Source organism: Sus scrofa, chromosome 8 (assembly GCF_054392235.1).
Source record: "Sus scrofa isolate SSC_HxYL_T2T_F1_AM1 chromosome 8, Sscrofa_HxYL_maternal_Yorkshire_Landrace_v2.0, whole genome shotgun sequence".
Classification (NCBI taxonomy): domain Eukaryota; kingdom Metazoa; phylum Chordata; class Mammalia; order Artiodactyla; family Suidae; genus Sus; species Sus scrofa.
In genome coordinates this window covers 74,256,496-74,279,189 of record NC_139390.1, presented here as the reverse complement: position 1 = coordinate 74,279,189, position 22,694 = coordinate 74,256,496, and the positions used below count along the sequence as shown (strand labels likewise).

Here is a 22,694-nt window from a genome sequence, read left to right as displayed (position 1 = left end):
TGGTCCCTTCCCAGGAACCGCACTTGCTGAAAACAAAGAAGGGACGGAGCGTGCTCCTAAACAGCTCCCTAGGCTGCTCACTCCGCCAGCATGAGGCAAAGTTCAGAATAGACTTGGAAGCTTCTCACCAGCATCACGGGGATAAGTATAAAATCCACGCGGGGCCAACACTGCCTTCCTTCACTGGGAAGCACCTCTGACAGCAGAAGCCAGACCCCTTCCTCAGAAGTCCACACCCACCGTGGGGCTTCTCTTATTCTCCGTTATTCTGGGACACGAAAGTGACTTGACTGTAACACATGGCAAATCTGCTGCCAAATGGACCCAGTGCTCACCAGCCAGTCCTAATCACTGAATAGGCTCGTAAGGGTGACTTAAGCCCGGCGCGTGAAACATGTGTGCAAAACTGTCAGCCACTGGGCCCGGGCACCCATCGACATTCCACCCCCAAGTTCCCACCCCTAGAGCCCTCGCCAACTGCCAACGTGCTCACCAGCTAGTCCACACAGTGCGAGCAGCTGCCACTCAGCCAGTCAGCAAGTGGCAGGCCGCCAGCACACAAGTTTCAGAAGGCAAGCCTGCCCCGTCACCGCGCTGCTAAAGGTTGAAGGTCTCTAGAGTGCTAGCCTTTAGATTCGCCTCGCTTGCCCTCCCACCTCCCTGCCCCCACCCGTCCCTGGTTCTGCCTCCCACAGTAGCATTTCACTCGTCTCTATAGTAACAGCATCTGGTTTCAGGGTTATAACTTTATGCAGAGCAAGTCTCCTCCTAACTGGAGGCTTTTGCCAAAGGATGCGCTTGCAGCAAAAAGGCTGCTGTTTAAGGTGGAGCCACATGTCCCCCTGTCACCTCAGGCCCCAGGGTGAGTTTTCGGCTGCCGGGTCACAGCAGCAGCAGCAGCAGCGCTCAGACCTGGGGAAGCTCTGGTCCATGCACAGAGGGATCACTCTGGGGCTTGCAACCTCACTCCCAGGACCAACCCCTCCCCCCTCCACACCCTGTCCTCCACGGGATCAGGCTGCCCGTGGATCAAATGAACAGTGGGGCTTTCTGACTACATCCAAAAAGGCACCAGGCCATTGCACCCGAGGGAGCAGAATAGCTCCACTTGTTAGCAACTTCATACCTGAGTTCGACATCGCTGGTTCTTTCTGTGCATGTAGACTAAGGTTTATTAATTAACCTCCTATTTAAACTCATTTCACTTTATCCTCACTAGCTTGATGCATTTACAGCAGCTTTCCTGTGCACAGCAAATGTTTAAACAGTTCTTTACACACCTGCCCGCACACCCCGAACTGATGCACGCGGAGAAGGGGACATATACCACGAAGTGAAGAGGTGTGTTATTATTATTATTAGCTGTTGCTGCCATAAAACTTATACTTACACTCTACATGAGGGCCTTCCCTTGAGAACTAAAAGGGGTTCTTGGAGCTCGAATGCAGGCTGTCCCTGCTACTTAGCTCAGATGGGAGGCAAAAATCAACATTTTCACAGGTCTTTCTCAGGAGTTACACAGAATGCCATCAGTGCTGACAGATCAAATGACTCACTTGGAGTTCCCGCTGTGGCTCAGCGGGTTAAGAACCCAACTAGTATCCATGAGGACACTGGTTCAACCCCTGGTCTCACTCAGGATCTGGCGTTGCAGTGAGTTGTGGTATAGGCCGACAGCTGCAGCTCCGATTCAACCACTAGCCCGGGAACTTCCATGTGCCCAGGTATGGCCCTAAAAAGACCCCCTCTCCCCCCCAAAAAAGACTCATTCATCTCACTGGATAGCACAGGGAACTGTGTCCAATCTCTTGGGAGAGACCATGATGGGGGATGATATGAGGAAAAGAATGTATATATATGTGTGACTGGGCCACTCTGCTGCACAGCAGAAATTGGCACAACAATGTAATTCAACTATACTCTAATTAAAAAATGCAAAAAAAATGACTCACTCATACACACATCTCTGAATTCTATTTCTTGTTCAACTCATGTCTGAGCAGTGGGGAACCATTTTCAGGACCAATCATTTGCAAACGTGTTTTTTCCTTCAAATTTCGTAAACCACACAGTGTCTGACTGGTGCTTTTGTTGCTTGGGAAAATCTGCTCTCCACATTTTTGACGTACACATAAAGACTCCAAAGACAGCTCTCCAAAGCACAGGCAACCAGGCAATGGGGAAGAGCAGTTGCAGTGGCTGCAAAGAGCACTGCCATCTTTCGGCAACACGTGTGCACTACAGGGAGGCGGGGACGGGGACGGGGACGGGGCGGAGGAAAAGCTCCACTCTGACTTCCCTGCCTAACTTCACCAGGCCGGTGCCGACAGGGCCCTTGGTTCCCACGGGGAGGAAGGCAGAAACGCGGGCCTTGGCTTAAGTGTAAAGGCTGCTGGAGCTCTGGACGGACATGCTGGGGAACAGATACATCAATGCGGCAGAGCTGACAAGCACGACTCAGGGCAGAGAGGAGTCCCAGCCATCAGGCGGCAACAAAGCAAAACGCTCCCCTCCGCGGGGTTCAGGAGGGCCCTGATCAGCCTGGAAATCTACACGCCCGGGGGCTAGGGGGAGAGGGGTGAATACCCCACATGAAACCAGACTGTGGGCTGGATAAAAGGTGAAAATGCAATCCAGAGCAGGGTCAAAGCAAACAAAATTCTGGATTTATAAACTGCATTAAAAGTTCACTTGCAGGAGTTCCCCTTGCGGCTCAGCAGCAACAAACCCGATTAGTATCCACGAGGACACAGGTTTGATCCCTGGCCTTGCCCAGTGGGTTAAGGATCCGGCACTGCCCTGAGCTGTGGTGTAGGTGGCAAACACGGCTCTGATGTTGCTGTGGCTGTGATGTAGGCCGGCAGCTGCAACTCCGATTGGACCCCTAGCCTGGGAACCTCTGTACACACCTGTACAGCCCTAAAAAAAGCAAAAACAAAGAAAGGGTTCCTGGAGTAAATCAATTAATTTTAGCTGAATCTAAACCTAAGGTCCCCCAGGCCCCAAGAGTATAGTTACTAACAGTCCTACAGGCAGGCCCAAAGGCCATAATTCTGTCCCCATGAGCCAAATGCATGGGAGTGTCAACAGGGGACACCAGCAATCAACTGCCCCTCGAGGTGAAGATCAACCTCCTCTCTCCCACCTTCTCTGTTTGGGAGCAAAGTCTCCCATACTGTCCTCAGGCTGCAGAGTGAGCTCTGAAAGGCTGGATCAGGCTCAGCAATAAAGGACAAGAAAAGAAGAAGTAGCAGGATGGAGACAGAGATTCAGGGTGAGGAGGATTTGGAGGCCCGGCAGGTGAGAGGTGAAAGAAGAGGGCACTCAGGGCTGCAGAGGGAACGGCTTACGTGACCCTCTGAGGCCTCCCCCCAACTCAGCCAAGTCGTGTTCGTTACCAATGAGCCACAACGGGAAATCCTTCCTTCTCAACTCTTAACTTCCAATCACCCTTCTTCAAAGGCCCCGGTGTGAACATCAGAAAGGTCCAAAGAGAGAGCTCAGGTGAGGAGTTCCCATGGTGGTGCAGCGGAAACTAATCCAACTAGAAACCCTGAGGTTGTGGGTTCAATCCCTGGCCTCGATCAGTGGGTTAAGGATCTGGCGTTGCCCTGAGCTGTGGTGTAGGTCGTAGACAGGCTCGGATTTGGCATTGCTGTGGCTCTGGCATATGCCAGCGGCTACAGCTCCAATTAGACCCCTAGCCTGGGAAGCTCCATATGAGGCGGGTGCGACCCTGAAAAGAAAAAAGAAAAAAAGAGAGAGTTCAGGTGAGAACTGAACTGCTACTCTAATGTGAGAGCCAGAAGGGCAGCAGTTCTGTCCCCCTTGGCCACCTCCCCACTGCCAGGTCTCCAGCCAAGAGTCAGACTGAAAAAGCAGCTGAGCCAAGGAGGGAGGGCAAAGGGAAGCGGGGAGACCAGCCACAGGGGAGAGGACCTCTATAGCTGGAAACCCATCCTGCCCCCCACGCTCAACACATTCGGGCTTAGCAGCAAGAGGGTGATGGCCGGAACGCTACCAGCCTCCCCGCCTGCAATGCTTCCTAACTCACTGCCCTGGCTCTAAACTCACTTCCCACTTGCCCATCCATCTACAGAACACGATTTGGTATCATTCTCCTTTTCAAGAGCATTCATTATATTGACGAGGAAGTCCAAGCTGCTCAGCACGGAATCTAAGACTTATCATGAGCTTTCCTGCCCATTTACCACGCCTTCGTGTACATGCTCTTTCCTCTAAAGAAAAGACCATCCTAGTTAATCCATTCTTTTTGGTTTGTTTGGTTTTGTTTTGTTTGTTTGTTTTTGACCACCCCCTCATCAAGTGGAAGTTCCCAGGCCAGGGCTCAAACTTGTACCACAGCAGCGACCCAAGCCACTGCAATGACAATGCTGAATATTTAACCCACTGCACAAGAGAACTCAATGGTCAACCCATTCTTCAAGACCCAACTCTCTGGACCGCCCTACATTCTCAGACACACCTTTCCCCAAGAAGAGCCGTGCTCCTTCCTCTGTTCTCCACTGGCTCCTTGAACACACCCACTTCTCATGCAGCATGGACGACACGGCACTGTCGCAATCATTTAACATCACACAACTGTCCTTAGAGATGTCATAGCAGCTGGGCCCACCATATTATGAGCTCTCTGAGAGCAAGTATCGTCTTTCTAAAGTCTTCTGACCTCCAGGGTAAAGCCTGGTTGTTACACATAGTAAGCACTCATGTTGATGAATGAATGAGTCAGTCAACCCATCAACCAATGAGGAAGGAGTACAGTGAGGAAACATACATTTTTGGTACTCCATGCATCCCTAAGTTTAAAGACCCTGAATCTAGTTTTCAAAGAACATGAACCCCATACATAAGCTAACTTCCAACTCCTTGGCTGGTATCAACTGAAGGAACACTGATGTGCTCCAAAGCAGAGTGGGAAATGACTACGGTGCATCCTTTGAAAAATGTTATGTCATGGACAAACTAGGGGATTTTTTTTTTTTAAGAAAAATTTTAACTTTTAACCTTTCTTCTTATTGCCTAACTTTAGAACTTAACCCTTCACGTAGACTGTAAGTGCACTGTAATATGAGGAATTAAATTCAAATGAGAATTTCCCCTTCTCTGCATAAAAGTTCAGAGGTAGCCAGATCTGCCACATAGTAGGTTCTAAGTAAATATTTGCTTAATGACTATATTAATGAATGAACTTAAAAAATAAATTACAGTTTACACTGCTTTTAAAATTCAGAAGAAGCATGAGAAGCTATGAGAAAGCTCAATTTTGTTCCTCAAGCCTGCAACTGGGCAAATAAAACTCTGTACTGTGTTTAGGTAAACCAGTAAATAAGCTGGCTAGCAACTCCCTGCAAAAGGAAATTAGGATCTGAAGTCAACATAAACTTTGACCTCTGGAAATTGCAGCCTAACTTTAAATTTATACACAGTCAGTGTTAATTATCTGTAGTAATTAGCACAAGGATAGCACAGATAACCAGAGTTAATTCATACTTCTCACGTGAGTCTGTGATTTTGCATGCATTCATTGTGGCTTTTACAGTGACCTCGGGTCAGATCCAGGTTGGCAGGTGGACGGGGACTCGGGAGGAGTCTGTTCCAGGACACAGTGTGGGGAGTCAGGTGGATGGCATCTGAGCCAGGCCAGCCCCAACCTACCCACCTGTGACACCCAGAGATGACCCTGGAGAAAGGAGCCTCCCTCTACCTAAAGTGGCAGCCACGCCATTCACATCTTCCATCCTGAGCCACCACACCTGCTGGTAAGGATGCAGCTCCTGGCATTTTATTGAGTTCCTGCTACATGCCAGCCACCACATATGCATTATTTCATACTTTTACTTACATACATGCATTATTTCATTCCTGATGCTGTCAGATTTTGTCCAGCTGGCTCAGTAATAGGATAGGGCTTGAGGTTCTACCTACAGGATTTCAATATCTGTAGCAATGTAGCCACTGAGATGTGTGACTCTCATCATAGATGAATTTTCTTAGGTTCCATGTGTTTAATATTCACAACCTGCCAGGTATTGTACTAGGCACTTTACAGTGCTTGTTTGATTCCATCCTCGCAACAACCCCATAAGGTAAATACTTTTAACATACCCATTTAGAGCTACAATTTAAAGTTAATAATTTACCCAAAATCACACCATAAGTTTGATAAGAAGACCAGGCGGCAAGTTTAACTCAACCACTCTCCCCTACTCTTCATAATAACTAACCCGTGTCCATCAGGGATTACCTTTTTCATATTACTTAACTTAATGCTTCAAATTCTATCCCCCACACTCACTCTTTCCCCGTCTTGGTGTGCCTACTGGCCAAAAGTTGAAGCATGCGCTAAGAGGCTTCCCAGATGAAGTGTTTCATTTGTATTCAGCAAACACTTCAGTTGAGCTTACTATGTGCCAGCCACCATTGTAACTGCTTTGCAAAGATTATTAGCTCGTTTAATTCTCACAACAGCCTGATGAGGCATATACCATTTTTTTCCCATCATCATCTCTGAAGCACAGAGAGATCAAGTAACTTGCCCAAAGACACACAGCTAATTAACTGTTGAAGTCAAAAGTCAAACCCAGATGGACCAGGTCCACAAATCTCTGCTCTTAACCACTGCACAGCATCCTACCTCCCTTTAGCTGATTTGATTGAGCTGTTCCTAACTCTCCAGGAACCCAGGATCACAACTCTCCAGGAGACCTTCGGTGAAAAAGTAGATTCTCCTGAATACCTAGCGAGTGTGCAGACCCTGGACACTCCTCCCCAACCCTCTTTTGCAAATGCTCAAATTCGCAAGTATCACTGTAATATATAATCTCTGATTTCATACGTGGTCCAGTGTAACTATCTGTGTTTCTAAATGCCCAAGGGACAGAAGGCAGTGCAGGGGGCGGGCCATCCACCAGGCTCAGTCTGGGCTCACCATCGACCCAGGGGTCACCAGATGTGTCTCTACAAAACACAAATGACCACAGGGTATGACCCTTCAGGACCTCCAGCAAACAGTGTAAATCACAACTGTGAGGTTCCCACATGCCAGCGATCTACTGTATCAAAAATCAGAAGAGTGGGGAGTTCCCATTGTGGCTCAGTTGCAACAAACCTAACTAGTATCCAGGAGGACACGGGTTCAATCCCTGCCTTGCTCAGTGGATTAAGGATCCCATGCTGCCATGAGCTGTGGTGTAGGTCACAGGTGTGGCTGATTTGGTGAGGAAGTGATCACTTGAGGGAACAGCAAGTGCAAAGGCCCTGAGGCAGGAGAGAGCCAGCAGACTCTCTCACTGTCAAGGAGGCCCATGGCCCGAGCAGTGAACATGGAGGATAGGAGATGAGTCCAGAGAGGTCAAGGTAAAAGATGTGGAGGCTGTGTGGCCTGGGAGGGTTCCGACATTTACTCTAGGCAACCAGACACCAATGGGGGGGTTTCTGAGCAGCAGTGATATTTCCTCAGGCTCAGAGTCTTCCTTACTTTTTAAATCTCTGTCAGTATATAAACATTTCCATTAGGGCCCTTCCTGGAAACTTCTTTTACTCGGAAGGTGTTCCAGGGGCCACAGCACAGAAGTTACAGGTGGGGTCAGCTGGGGCAGCATCCTACAGCAGCAAAGCCGGAGCACACCTTGGTCCTCTGTCTGCAGATCAAGAAGACGTTAGTCCCAAGTTCAGCACCTGCATACTGACTTTGGCCTCGTGAAGATGCTGAGCAATGTGTCAGTCCTCTGAACTCAGGCCAACCTCCGTTAACTTATTCATATAATCTCTATTAACTTGTGCCAAACCAGCCTCAGAGTTCGTGACTTATGGAGGTGCCGCCTGAGTCCTCACCTACCTAAATTTGCCCCAGGGATCAGGGCTGTAGCACTTAGTGTGAGAAGATGCCACGGCAGATGACTAATATATCGCTATCAGGAGAATAGCAGAGAACTGACTTGTTGGTGGCTTTTTAACACCATGATTCAGATCTGTGCTTTAAATGACAAAGGAATAGGTTTAAAGTTGTTCTTAACAGTAAATTTTTCTGGATTAATTTTGTGAGAACAGGAAAGACTCAAATATTGCAAATTCCTTAGTTACAGCTACTGTATTTTAGGTTAAATGGCCCTGGCTTGCCATCCCTTGCCTAAGGGTGGAAGAAATGCCTGTTTGGCTCTAGCGGCTTCATAACAAGGAGTGGGCCATCCCACAGAAGCAGAGTAATCCCCAAATTAAAAACACCCTCTTTAGGAAACAACCTAAATGTCCATTGACAGATGAATAGATAAAGTAGATGTGGTCCATATACACAATGGGAATATTACTCATCATATATATAATGAGAATACAAATGATTTGCAGCAACACAGAGGGACCTAGAGATTCTCATACTAAGTGGAGTAAGCCAGCCAGAGAAAGACAAATACCATGTGATATCACTTATATATGAAGTTTAAACACGACACAAATCAACACATCTATGAAACAGAAACAGACTCATAGAGAACAGACTTGTGGTTGCCAAGGGGGAGAGGTGTTGAGGAAGGAAGGATTGAGGGATTGGGACTGGCAGAGGCAAACTTTTACATATAAGATGGATAAACAACAAAGTCTACTATATAATGGAACTATATTTAATATCTTTTAATAAACCATAAAAGATAAGAATATATATATGTATAACTGAGTCACTGTGCTGTACAGAAGAAATTAACATAGCATTGTAAATCAACTATACTTCAACAAAACTAAAAAAAAAAAAAAGCAACAACCTTCTTTAACTCTGAAAGATAAAAAGAAACCTACCAGGTGTAACTATCAAATACAATATGCTGCCTGAAATCCTGATTCAAACAAATCAACTGTTCCAAAAAAATTCAAGAGGACAATTAGAAAAGCTTGAAGACCAACTGTGTATTAGATGTTACTAAGGAATTTTTGTTAATTCTCCTGGGTATGATGACATTGGGATCACATTTTTTACTGTATTTATTTCTTAGAAATATTTTATTAATTGGTGAAATGCCATGATGTAGGATTTGCTTTAAAATACTCCACCAGGGAGTTCCCACTGTGGCTCAGCAGGTTACGAAGCTGACTTGTATCCATAAGAATGTGGGTTCGGTCCCTGGCCTTGCTCAGTGGGTCAAGCATCCAGTGTTGCCGTGAGCTGTGGTGTAAGTTGCAGACGTGGTTCAGGTCTGGCGTTGTCTTGGCTGTGGTGTAGACCAACAGCTACAGCTCCGATTCTGTCCCCTAGCCTGGGAACTTCCATATGCTGTGGGTGTGGCCCTAAAAAGAAGAAAAAAAATAAAATAAAATAAAATAAAATACTCCACCAAAAAAAAGCAGGGGGAGGAGGAAAGAGACAAGACTGTGAGACAAGACTGGCAACATATCGGGAATTTCTGAAGCTGGGGAACGGGGTATATGGGAGTTCATTTCTCCTCTTGTTCATGTTTGATATTTTCCAAAATAAAAGCTTTTTAAAAATTCCAGGAACTCCACTGCAGGTTAATGATCTGGCATTGTCACTGCAGTGGCTCAGGTTGCTACTGTGGCACAGGTTCGACCCCTGGCCCGGGAACTTCACATGCCATGAAATGAAGCCACCCCCCCCAAAAAAAAAAGAGAGATGAAGAAACATGAACTAATAAAAACTTATAATAAATACATTTACACTTTATAAAAATGGTTGGTTCCATTCCCAAAGATTAAAAACCCTAATGCCCACACTCATGCCCTCATTTTAGACATTTCAACTTGTGTTCTCTTTTCCTGCACAACTTAATTCACAAGCTCTCATCCACCAAGTAGTATTTGACTGACTTCTGCATGGCCAACATTTTTCACCTTACTCAAAATAAAACAAAGTTTATGGAGTTCCCATCATGGCTCAGTGGTTAACAAACCCAACAGTACCCATGAGGACACGAGTTCAATCCCTGGCCTTGCTCAGTGGGTTAAGGATCTGGCGTTGCCATGAGCTGTGGTGTAGGTCGAAGACGAGGCTCGGATCAGGAGTTGCTGTGGCTGTGGTACAGGCCGGTGGCTACAGCCTGGATTCGACCCCTAGCCTGGGAACCTCCATATGCTGCAGGTGTGGCCCTAAAAAGACAAAAGACAAAAAAAAAAAGTTAATGGCACCCATATTTCTCAGCATTACATCAATCAGCCTTTTTAATTTTTCTCTCATCTGTATAAAGTTACGTGGTAGAATGCAACACAGCATGCACTGAGGTGCACATAGACCTGGTGACGCTGACAAAACAGAACCACGGGTTGTGTGCAATGCCACCATGAATGTCCCTCCAGCTCCCCCAATGTGGAAGGTCAATTACGGGGTCTTACATAGTAAAGCACAGTCTGCATGAAAGCAGAAGCTACGAAAGTCAGGACTCCCTGTACATACAAAGGTACGATGTCTATGCACAAGACAGGCAGCTTTCCTTGGGCTCCGGGGAGAACAAAAAGCATCCAAAACCCACCAAAGACCCTTCTACCTCTACACTCTGGTGAGGTACGAGGGAAAAGCAGAAGGATGCCCTGGTGGCACCATAATCCCTTCTTGCCAAATGCAAGACACTTATTTTTTTTTTTTCCCAAAGAAATAGCATTACATTTGTTGGTTAGGTTCCAAAGCCAGCTCACAAAAATCTATTTACTGCAAACATGGCCAAATTATAGTAATAATAATAAAAGCCAACCCACTAAGTGCTCTGTTTGAATTATTTAAAACTTAATACCAGTCCATGAATAAGTGCCATTAACAGCCCCATTTTCTAGACAATGAAATTGAGACTTAAAAATAGAAGCTGTTGTCAAGGTCGTATAATGATGGAGTCCTTCTAGGTTATCAGCTAATAGTACTGCAACAACTACTAAGAGTATATTGCTAATAGTATTGTTTTAGGTAGAGAATGGGTAAAATTGGCTTATGTGGGGTTAAATGGAATCCTAAGCATCATAATACTGTTTTCTATGAAAAAAATACATTCGGAGTTTCAAATAATCATACATAATAATGGCATTCCAAATGGGGAATTCCCGTCATGGCTCAGTGGTTAACGAACCTGACTAGGAACCATGAGGATAGGACATGGAGTTCGATCCCTGGCCTCACTCAGTGGGTTAAGGATCTGGCGTTGCCGTGAGCTGTGGTGCAGGTCGAAGACGTGGCTCAGATTTGGCGTTACTGTGGCTGCAGGGTAGGCCAGCGGCTACAACTCCTATTCAGCCCCTAGCTTGGGAACTTCCATATGCTGCAAGCGCAGCCCTGAAAAAAACAAAAGACCAAAAATAAATAAATAAATAAATAAGTTGGAAGCAGCATGCACATGGTTAGAAAGGTCATAAAAGAATTAACTCAAACTAGGATAAATACAGGATTATCTCTAGCAAATAATCATATATAAATTAACTACTATCCGTTGAGACAAAACCTACTCCAGGAAGAAATCACATATACATATTGTCTAAGGAAACTTTCTATATTTGCTGTTCTCCTTATCTCAAAAATTAATTATCTGGATAAACACCTGACAGCGAAAGACCAAAATAAAACATCAATCACTTCTCTCAGATCTGTTCCAGATCCCCTCTCTGGAGACCTGGGACTTACTTGAGAACTACTACCAACTTGAAGAATCACTTTCACAAACTGCTAGTATAAAAGGAAGAATTATTTCCCCAGTTTAACGTCAGAAGACAATTCCCTTTGCCAAGAAGAGTCTTAGAAGTGAAGATTACTTCCTCTCCAATCGCCATTTGTTTTAACTTTCACAATCTTCCCAGCTCACTACTGCAGCCAAGGTGGAAAGGAAGAGCCAAAACCAGTACAAGTTGAACTGTCCCTACCATGTTCCTGCCTTGACAGAGACCTCCGAGCCCTGTTCTGGAACTCTTCCCGCCTGCGCTTACGGTTCTGTAAAACCAAGAGTCAACACCAGGAAAGACCAGCTAAGTACAAATGATGACTCTCTTACCAAATGGAAGCTATGACTAGCTGTGGGTGCCTGATTCTGTCACATTCACAGAATCATTTTTGTTTACAATGGGCTTTGAAACGTAAGCCTATAATACAGATAAAAACTACCTGCTAAGCTAGAGAGATGCCATTTCGTTAGTAGCCAGATCGCTTATTGCGTCATCACACTACTGATTTGCACTGTTTGGTCCTTGGCACTGACGGCACATGCATTAGTAGAAACATCATATTTATTCTCCGTAAGGATTAGTCTACTTAAGGAAAGAAAGTTTGATGTCTGAGCAAATCTAAAGTGGTATTTCTTATCCAATTTTGATTCTCCTGACCTTATTCCATTCACATGATTTCTCTTAAAAAAATTAGTGAAGAATTTTTATACAATTGAAAAATAAGCAGAAGACCTAAATAGACATTTTTCCAAAGAATATATACAGATGGCCAACAGGCACATGAAGAGATGCTCAACATCACTAATTATTAAAAATATGCAAATCATATATCCAGAAAAATCTTTCGCTCAAAAGATACATGCACCCCTATATGCACTGCAGCACTATTCACAATAGCCAAGACATGGAAACAACCTAAATGTCCACAGACAGATGAATGGACTAAGAAAATGTGGTAAATATATACAATGGAATACTACTCAGCCATAAAAAACTACAAAATAATGCCATTTGCAGCCACATGGATGCAACTAGAGATTCTCATACTAAGTGAAGTAAGGCAGAAAGAGAAAGACAAACACCATGTGATATCACTTACATGTGGAGTCTAAAATATGGCACAGATATAGAACAGAAACAGACCCATAGACTCAGAGAACAGAATCATGGTTGCCAAGGTCGGGGGAGGGAAGGACTGGGATTTAGGGATTAGCAGATGTAAACTACTACATTTAGAATGGATAAGCAATGCAGTCCTGCTGTATAGAACAGGGAACTAGATCCAATCACTTGTGATAGAACATGATAGAAGATAATATGAGAAAAAGAATGTATATATATGTATGACTGGGTCACTTTGCTGTACTGCAAAAATTGAACAGAACATTGTAAGTCAACTATAATAACAATTTAAAAATAAATAAATAAAAATATGCAAATCAAAAAGCACAATGAGGTGCCACCTCACATCTATCAGAATGGCCATCATCAAAAAGGATACAAACAAATACTGGCAAGAATACAGAGAAAAGGGAACCCTAGCACATTGTTGTTAGGAATGTAAACTGATGCAGCTACTACAGAAGAGTATGGAAGTTCTTCAAAAAACTAAAAATATAATGACCAAAAATATGATCCAGTGATTCCGCTCTTGTGTACATACTTGAAGAAAACAAAAACACTAATTCAAAAAGATACATGTACACCAATGCTCATAGCGGCATTATTTACGATAGCCAAGATATGGAAGCGACCTCAGTGTCCATCAACAGATGAACACATATGGAATTCCTGTCGTGGCACAGTGGTTAACGAGTCTGACTAGGAACCATGAGGTTGCGGGTTCGATTCCTGGCTTTGATCAGTGGGTTAATGATCTGGCGTTGCCGTGAGCTGTGGTGTGGGTCGCAGACTTGGCTTGGATCCCACATTGCTATGGCTCTGGTGTCAGCCGGTGGCTACAACTCCAATTAGACCCCTAGACTGGGAACCTCCATATGCTGCAGGAGTGGCCCTAGAAAAGGCAAAAAGACAAAAGAAAAAAAAAAAAAAAAGATGAACACATAAAGAAGAGGTGATGGATGTGTCCTCCCCTGCATGGCCAAGAGGAATAACCAGGTAGCCCTTTCCGAGTTCCATGGTAGTAGCCGGGAACATGAGAGGGCTTTCCTCTTCTAAACCTTATGTGACATGCAGGAGCATCAAGGAGAGAGTTATCCGCATGTACCTCTTGATACGCCAGAGGTCAAATGTGTCAACCTGTTGGTAATACACAGAGGACCCACCGGGAACACAGCTGAGGACTAGAAACAAGCCAGCAGAGTATTTCTGAAAGGTGGTAACTCTGTGGAATACAGACCCCAGGAAAATCTTGCAAATGACCCCAAATGCCAATTTTTAAAAATAAGAATAAAAGAAAAATTTAAAAAGTGACAGAAGGATGGAGGTAAGAAAAGAAAGCTGTATCCCAGAGTCTCCACTAACAGAGCATTGGTAAGAACTAATTTTCTGAAATTAATGATTACCTAAAATAGAAATGACAAACCTAGTAGATGAGCAATAATAATTTCCCCTGCGTAGTAAAACGACTGACTCTGTAGGACGCTAAAGAATTACCAGTAATGATAATTACATATACACTTTGCCATGCACCCACTCTGTTCTGGTCCCTGCAGAGGGTTCACTTGTGACCTTCACAACAACGCAGGAGCCCAAGGTTATTACAGGCTCACTTTTACTTAGGAAGAAACCTTATCTCAGAGCCACAAAGGGAAAGGACCAAGAATGCAGAGCCTAAGAGAGAAGGCGGGAAATTCACACTCAGATCGGTCTGACTCGAAAACCAAGCCTCTCCCTTACCGGCTGTGACAGCGCCCAGCACGGGAGCCACTGGCTGCGTCCTCCCCCTCAGTGACCAGGAGAAGGTCCAAGATGGATGGAGCTCCTGGAGGAGCAGACCCTAAGCATCAGTGGAAGAACATCACCTGCTCCCCAGGGACAAACCAATGACGCTGAATCGAGTGAACTGGAGAGTGTGTATTGATTATCTTAAATGGGTGCTATTAGGACCATAAGCTGTTTTGAAATGAAAGCACTACCATCTGCACCTTGGACAAGACCAGAATACAAAGTTCTTGGCAAACCAAAAAAAGCAGGAAAGAGAAAATTGATGAATTCTCCCCCCACCCCCACCCCCCCAAAAAAACCCCACAAGCCCATCTGTGATGTTTTAGTCTGCAATCCACAGGACTGAGTACAGCACAGGAGGACAGACAAAATGACTTCCCAAGTTCTGTGACCCAACTGTGATGGTCCAGGCTTATTACTTTCAAGGTGCTCAAAGAGTTCATGTGGTTGATTTTCTCCACATGCTTAATAGCCCATGAGACGATAGGTTTTATATTGAGGCTAGGTTAGAGAAGAGACAGTTCAGATTCATAAAGGTATTTCTAAGCAAGTGAAGAAGTCATAGCAAAAGCAAAACCCTAATGCAAGCTCCTAGTATGGGATTTATTTCACAGATAAGATTGCCACTGTGTCAGCTGTGCATGCTGATGGTCCCCAGCCAGTGTGCTGGGACCACAGACAGGTGACCTATGATGTCCATCCCTCCCTCCAGGCAGGACCAGGCACAGCCAGGGCCCCGGGCAGGGACCTCCTGCCACAAGATGTCTAGACTGCTCACCTAGATTGCCGTACATCCCATGATGTGACAAAGATTCAGAAGCACTAGAAAATGAACCCATCTCCTCACCAACCTTTTGGTCAGGAAATGCCAGCGGCTTAGAAAGTCCACAGTGTACCCGGAGTAGCATGAATAACCATCCCCACCCCCCCACACACATGGGACCACCCTTTTTCTAACAGCTGTTGGCTAGCGTCATCCCAGGCTAAGCATGACACGCTCTCCGAAGGAGTGTAAACAAGACTGTGTCGAGCCAGGTCAGAGGCTTCCACCCCCCTCAGCTCAGGGTCAGCCCCCAAAGCCAATGCCAAAGTTGAACCCCATGCAGCTCAATTCTCTACACGGGTTGCTCACAAAAGGTACTGGGGCATATCTGGGCACCCGAGGGCCACATCAGGGAGTGACTGAGGCAGGTGAAGTGACAGGAGTCAGAGAAAGAGGGATATTATAGCGTATCACTCATCATGGAATCTAAAAAACAATATGCAGCTCAGTGGTAATGAACCCTACCAGTATCCACGAGGTTATGGATTCAACCCCTGGCCTCGCTGTGGTGTAGGTTGCAGACATGGCTCAGATCCTGCGTAGCTGTGGCTGTGGTGTAGACGGGCAGCTGCAGCTCTGATTCAACCCTTGGCCTGGGGCCTTCCATATGCCGTGGCGTGCCCTTAAAAGCAAAAAATAAAATAAAACATTAAAAAACTAGAGATAATACAAACGTATTTATTGGGGGGAAAAAAATGGAAACAGACTCACAGACATAGAAAACAAACTTAGGTCTGCCAAAGAGGAAAGGGAGGGGAGGAGGAATACTTTAGGAGAATGGGATTAACAGACACGCTACGATATATAAACAGATAAACAACAAGGACCTACTGTATGGCACAGGGAACTCTACTCAATAGCTTGTAATAAGCTACAATGGAAATGCATCTGAAAATATACACATATGTATATGTGAATCACTTTGCTGTACCCCTGAAACTAACACAATACTGTACATCAACTATATTTTGATTAAAAACAGAAGAAGAAATGATTGCAGTCTTAGGGCCAACTGAACCGTCACAACGATGTTGCCAGGGAGCAGCCCGAGGGGGAGCAGAGAAGAGGGTGGTTTCCTCATCTGTTCATTTTCCAGTCTATCTGTTGATACCCACGGTAAGGACAGAAGTGACTGTAAAGTGAAAACCCATTCTCCGCAGTAAGATGGGCCTGATTGGTGGCAAAAGGGGCCCTGCCATGCAGCACACCAGGGAGCTGGCAGAGCTCTCTTATGTCTGCAAATCCCCCAAACAAGAACAGAGGCACCCCTATTTCTGTTCTACTAACTCCTTATCACATGGCAAGCGCCACGCTTTAGGAGGCAAAATTCAGGATTACTACCAGTAATGAGAATAAGAGAAGGTACAAATTCTTAGCCAGGTCCATCTGCCTGATGGCAGCAGGGTTCCGATGCTTAAGGTTCATGTCTAGGTTTATCAGGAAGGTGTGCTAAACATACCCAGCTGTTTTTAAATTTTCCAAATGCAGCAATGTTAAGGTCCCTGATATTTTGTGCCCCTATATTCTTAACAATATGGATAGAAATACATTAGAAATCTGCTAGAGACCCAAAATGTCCTTCTATCTCCCTGACGGGAGCACCTTGGGGATGTTGTAGGTTATCATTTACTGTTTTGATGTTTTCATTTTGCAAATTGTTCAGCATTTCAGGGGTTTCAGGGCTGGTCTGTGAAAACTTCTGTATTTCAAATAAAGCAGGGTAACGACAGATCCAAACTTGCCACTGTAAAATCACAGGAGTATCTCTATGTCTTTATATGGTTCAAAGCAAATAAATTATAAATCCTTTTTAAATCACCATCCAAAGCCAAAAATCTGTAGGAGTGAGCAATGGAAAAGAGGGAAGGTGATTATAAAAAGATAAACTATTTTATGAAGGTGCTTTTGTGCTAAAAGTGTATAATGCAGTCACCCTGGCATACAAAGGTATTATATGAAAGCAATCTAAAACCACATGGATCTGCAAATGAATAAATGTTCCCAAGATAATGACAAAGAAAAACATTCTGAATGTGACTTTTCCTTGTGGCATATTTAGTTTGAAGTCTGTTTAGATTCTTCAGGCAATTCTTTGAAACTCTGATGATCCAACAGAGTTTCTTTTTTTCACTTTTTGACTTTGTTACTGCAGTTGTACACCTTTAGTACAGCTCACTTGCACAATGTTTTACTGAGGACCTACCTACTCTGTGGCAGTCTAAGCCTAAGACTGGTGACATTAAAAAAAAAAAAAAAAAAATGAATAAGAGGAGTTCCTGCTGTGGTACAGTGGATTAAGAATCTAACTGCAGCAGCTTGAATCGATGTAGAGGTGTGGGATCCATCCCTGGCCCAGTGCAGTGGGTTAGAGGATCCAGCAAGGCCCAGAGCTGTGGCGTAGGTGACAGCTGCACCTCAGATTTAATCCCTGGATCAGGCACTTCCATATGCCCCAGGGGCAGCCTTGAAAAGAGAGAGAGAGAAATGAATAAGATACAACCACTTCATAGAGGAGATTAGAGCCTACTGAAGTAGAAAGACTCATTAATGGATCATTTTTGCACAGCTTTCAATTCTAAGAAATAGACTTGTTCAAGATTAACAGAGATGTTTCTTTGCCTTTTTTGTGTACAAACACAGCATTCCCAGCTCAAGAACAAAGAAGTCTCCTGCGTTGGATTAATTTCCCTTAGCTTCTACCTGGGCCACCGGTGGGGAGTGGAAGGGAAGAGGCGGGAAAAGTGAAATCACAAACAACATGTTCTTTGGTGAGAAATAACCCATAAGAAAAGTTTTCCTGAAAAATTACCAACAGTCATTTTAACACATGCAATACATCGTCTACAAACTCAACTTGCTCAAAAACACTTCGACATTTCTTGCAATTGTCACTTTGAGTATACTGAGGTCATTCATTCTTTAGACAGCAAAGACATGAATGCCACAACTTCTCGTTAAACCAGATAATGGGAGTTCCCGTCGTGGCGCAGCAGAAACGAATCCAACTAGGAACCATGTTGTTGCGGGTTCGATCCCTGGCCTTGCTCAGTAGGTTAAGGATCTGGCGTTGCTGTGAGCTGTGGTGTAGGTTGCAGACGTGGCTCAGATCTGATGTTGCTGTGGCTACAGTGTAGGCCAGCAGCTATAGCTCTGATTGGACCCCTAGTCTGGGAACCTCCATATGCCATGGGTGTTGCTCTAAGAAGCAGGAAAAAAAAAAAAAAAAAAACAGATAATGGCTACTACTCACTGGCTTAAAAAAAAAAAAAAAAAGGATAACTGTGACCTTGCTTACTATCAATATCCAGTCTGGAAACTCCAGAAGAAAGTTGAGAGAGATTCACATTATGTCAAACGTTTTTTTGGTCTTGGCAAAAGGATTACCCTAGATCTAAGTGCAGGCTTTCTGAGTACCATCTGGGATCCTCAAGACATGGTACAAATGACCTGGAAAACTGATCCAGACATACTAGAACCCAAATTAAGTTAGCTTGCTTTCCACACAACCATAAACAGGAAGGTGACTTCAAACAGAAGAGTTTAGATGATAATAATGAAAGCAAATACCACAATATGAAGGAAAACCATAACTGATAAATCATTAAATGAGATTGCAAGATTTTAGTACCAAAAAAAGGAACCAAGTTTGCTTCCACACACTACAATGTAGCCCTTTCAATGTAATGTGATCAACAGGGTAATGACAGATTTTATTTCTAATAATCTTTTTTTTAATTCTAGAGATAGAATTAGCCAATCATAAGATATCTATCCTCATAACCCTGATACAGCATATTCTTTAATTTCTCAAAAGGAAGGAGGCTTTCCAAAAATTCTGTAAGCCCAAATGAAAGAAGAGAAAAAACAGAAGTCATGTCTACTTTTTTCTACATAAAGGGAAAAAAAAAATGCTTTCATACAGCTATTAAAAATACAAAGTTTTTTTGGAAGACCATGAAGTGATTCATAAAGGAGAATTTGCAATAACAAATTCTGGATCACTTTCCCACTTCCAGAGCCCCCTTCACCAGTACAGAAAGATGGAAATTAAGTTTATTTACTAAATGATCTGATGTCAGCAACATTTTAAAGTTCATTTCGCTGTCAGTAACCTTTGTTTAGTTTGTGTATGTGTATGAAATGATGGGAAAGCAAATCTAGTTTTAAAATCAACAGTGATTTGTTCCTGTAGGCAAATTTTCCTTTAAGGTTATGGAAGCACATTGTAAAATTTACCCTCACCCATGGTTATAGATTTTTTTCAATTTTTTGATTCTGAATTAATAAGCTTAGAAATGTGAGTTCCCGTCGTGGCTCAGTGGTTAACGAATCTGACTAGGAACCATGAGGTTGCAGGTTCGATCTCTGGCCTTGCTCAGCGGGTTAAGGATCCGGTGTTGCCGTGAGCTGTGGTGTAGGTCACAGATGCGGCTCGGATCCTGTGTTGCTGTGGCTCTGGTGTAGGCCGGCAGCTGGAGCTCCGATTAGACCCCTAGCCTGGGAACCTCCCATATGCCGCAAGAGCGGCCCAAGAAATGGCAAAAAGACAAAAAAAGAAAAAAAGAAATATTCTATTTGGAAGGTCCATGTGTCTAGACACATTAAATCAAATGAAACTCTCTAAGAGACTTCACAATAGTGTCAATAACATAAACCATCAATTTTCATTTATTCAAGGGACGATTATAGCATTTGGAACACAGCCAACACTTCATTTCTTCTTGCCATCCAGCCTGCACTATCTTATCTTACTGGCAGGCATCACTCCAAAAGTAGTAATAAACTAACAATTATTAAGTCCTTACTATGAGACAGGTATTGATAAATACACACTAGAGCATTTTCTTTGCTGCAAATACCCTATACGATCAGTACTTTTTCTGCACTTATTTGACAGATGTACAGCACGGAGATGCTAACTGACTTCTCCAAGACCACGGTCATAAATGGCAAGGCAATATGACCATCCTGTCTTATGCCAGAGCCTGACGACCTAACTAACCACTGCAAGGCTTGCCTCCAGTAGATAACTACCGCAGAGGTAATGAAACCCAAACCAATCAACAGAGTAAGAAACCACCTTCTCCTTTCTTTTATGCACATCATCAAAATGAAGGAGCATTTCATGGGTGAAATGGTTCCAACTATTGATCATAATGAGATTCACAGATTAGCCAATGATTTAATCCCAGGTCCTCAATTAACTGAGAGTTACTGGTTTGATCATTCTTATCTTTGTAGGTATTTGTCAATCTAAGGACATATTTATCAAGCACTGTACTCAGCTCTTTGATTGTGGTGAAAAACACAGAACATAAAATTTTCCATCTTAGGCGTTTTTAAGTGTACAGTTCAGCAGTGTTAAATACATTTGCATTGCTGTGTGATACATCTCCAGAACTTTCAGCCCTTGTCTTCATCCCTTCGGGCTGCTATGACAAAATATCACAGATGAGAAGCTCACAGCAGAAATGCATCGCTCACAATTCTGGAGGCTGGAAGTCCAAGATCAGGATGCCAGCACCATCAGGCGAGGGCTGTCTTCCAGGTTGCAGACTTCTCACTGTGTCCTCATACAACAGAGGGGCTAAGGGGCCCCTTCTTTTTTTTTTTTAATTTTTGTTTTTGTTTTGTGAGATCTTTTTAGGGCCAAACCCACAGCATATGGAAATTCCCAGAGTAGGGGTTGAATGGGAGCCATAGCTGCCAGCTACAGCCTCAGCCACAGCAACACGGGATCCAAGCTGCATCTGTGACCTACACCACAGCTCAGGGCAATAGTAGCTTCTTCCTTAACTGACTGAGCGAGGCCAGGGATCGAACCTGTGTCCTCATGGACACTAGTTGGGTTCATCACTGCTGAGCCACAGTGGGAAGCCTCATGTGGTATCTCTTATTAAAGCATAAATCTTATTCACAAGGGCTCCATTCTCATAACCTAATAACTCCCAAAGGTCAAAGCTACTAAACTATCGCCTTTGAAAACTAAGATTTCAACATATGAATTTGGGTGGGAGGGACACTCAGACCACAGCAGCCCTAAACACTTTTGAGATCCATTTTCTTGTACCTTTTTTTTTTTTTTTTTTTAAAGCCATGCCCACAGCATGCCAAATTTCCCAGAGCAGGGATCAAACTGGAACCACGGCTGTGACAACACTGGATCCTTAACCACTAGGCCACCAGGAATCCCTACTGCACCCTTTTATTCTTTATCAGTGACCTGTCTTTCTGAAGTTGAGCAAAATCTTAAAATCATAGAAGCCTTCTTTTTAGATAAGCATATATAAGACTCTGACATTATAAGCTAATGATTCTTAATCTCTTTGGGGGCCGTGGATCTTTCGAAAATCTGATGAAAACTGTGGATTCTGGCCTCAAAGTAAAATGCTATTTAAATAGTAATTTATTTTCATGAGCTTACTGAACCTCTGCCCCCACCAAAGGCCAACTGTGAACTCAAATAAAGAACCCTACTTTTGTGTATTATCTTTCACTAATTTTTATCGATTCTCTTTTTTTTACCCCCCTTTCGGCTACAGCATTCAGTGTGATGTGGGACCTCAGTTCCCAGACCAGGGATTGAACCCGGATCTTAGCAGTAAAAACACCAACTCCTAACCACCAAATCACCAAAGAATCCCCTATCGCTTCTCCTATATTGCAGTATTCCTTTAAATACCAAGCCTCCTCTAATGAGTTGTAATCAAGACCTTATTTGTAAAAATTCAAATAAACATGCTCTTATTTACAAAGTTTAAATTAATCTACAAATATTTGGGAAAACAACTACATTGCTTATGAAAGGAACCGCATAAAGCAAAGAACTCTCTTACTTCCCATACGTATCACACATCCCGTTTGAGCAGTTTCCCACAAAAATGCTATCAAAACACTAGGGGTTCCCATCGTGGTTCAGTGGTTAACGAACTAGTATCCACGAGGACACAGGTTCGATCCCTGGCCCCACTCAGTGGGTTAAGGACCTGGCGTTGCTGTGGCTGTGGTGTAGGCTGGCAGCTGTAGCGCCAATTTGACCCCTAGCCTGGGAACTTCCAAACACCATGGGTGTGGCCCTAAAAAGAAAAAAAAAAGTAAGCTAAATTCCAAATGTACAACTGAAGCTGCCTTATGCTTACGGGCATATCTTCTTCAGATCCGACAGTAAAAAAACCCCATGACTGGTTGTAGATAGGGCTAGACTTGATCACTACCTTTCCAAACTTAATGCACGGTAGTTAAATAATCATGCTCACTGGCTCTGATTGCATCATTGCACTTTCTGATGTTTCTGATAACATAAAAA

The 22,694-nt window shown here is 43.9% G+C and overlaps 1 protein-coding gene across 8 annotated transcripts in view; it reads right to left on the bottom strand.

Moving 5' to 3' along the window:
- SLC4A4 (solute carrier family 4 member 4) overlaps positions 1–22,694 on the bottom strand; it is a 347,209-nt gene that overhangs the window by 305,086 nt on the left and 19,429 nt on the right. For 4 of the 8 annotated variants that reach the window (XM_021100501.2, XM_084971071.1, XM_021100505.2 and 1 more), the window contains exon 1: positions 129–224. The exons of 3 other annotated variants lie outside the window; for them this stretch is intronic. The gene's annotated coding sequence lies outside the window, so the exon portion shown is untranslated. Of the gene's footprint in view, positions 1–128; positions 225–493; positions 617–22,694 lie in introns of those variants that run through there. One more of the 8 variants, XM_021100506.2, reaches the window with a different exon arrangement.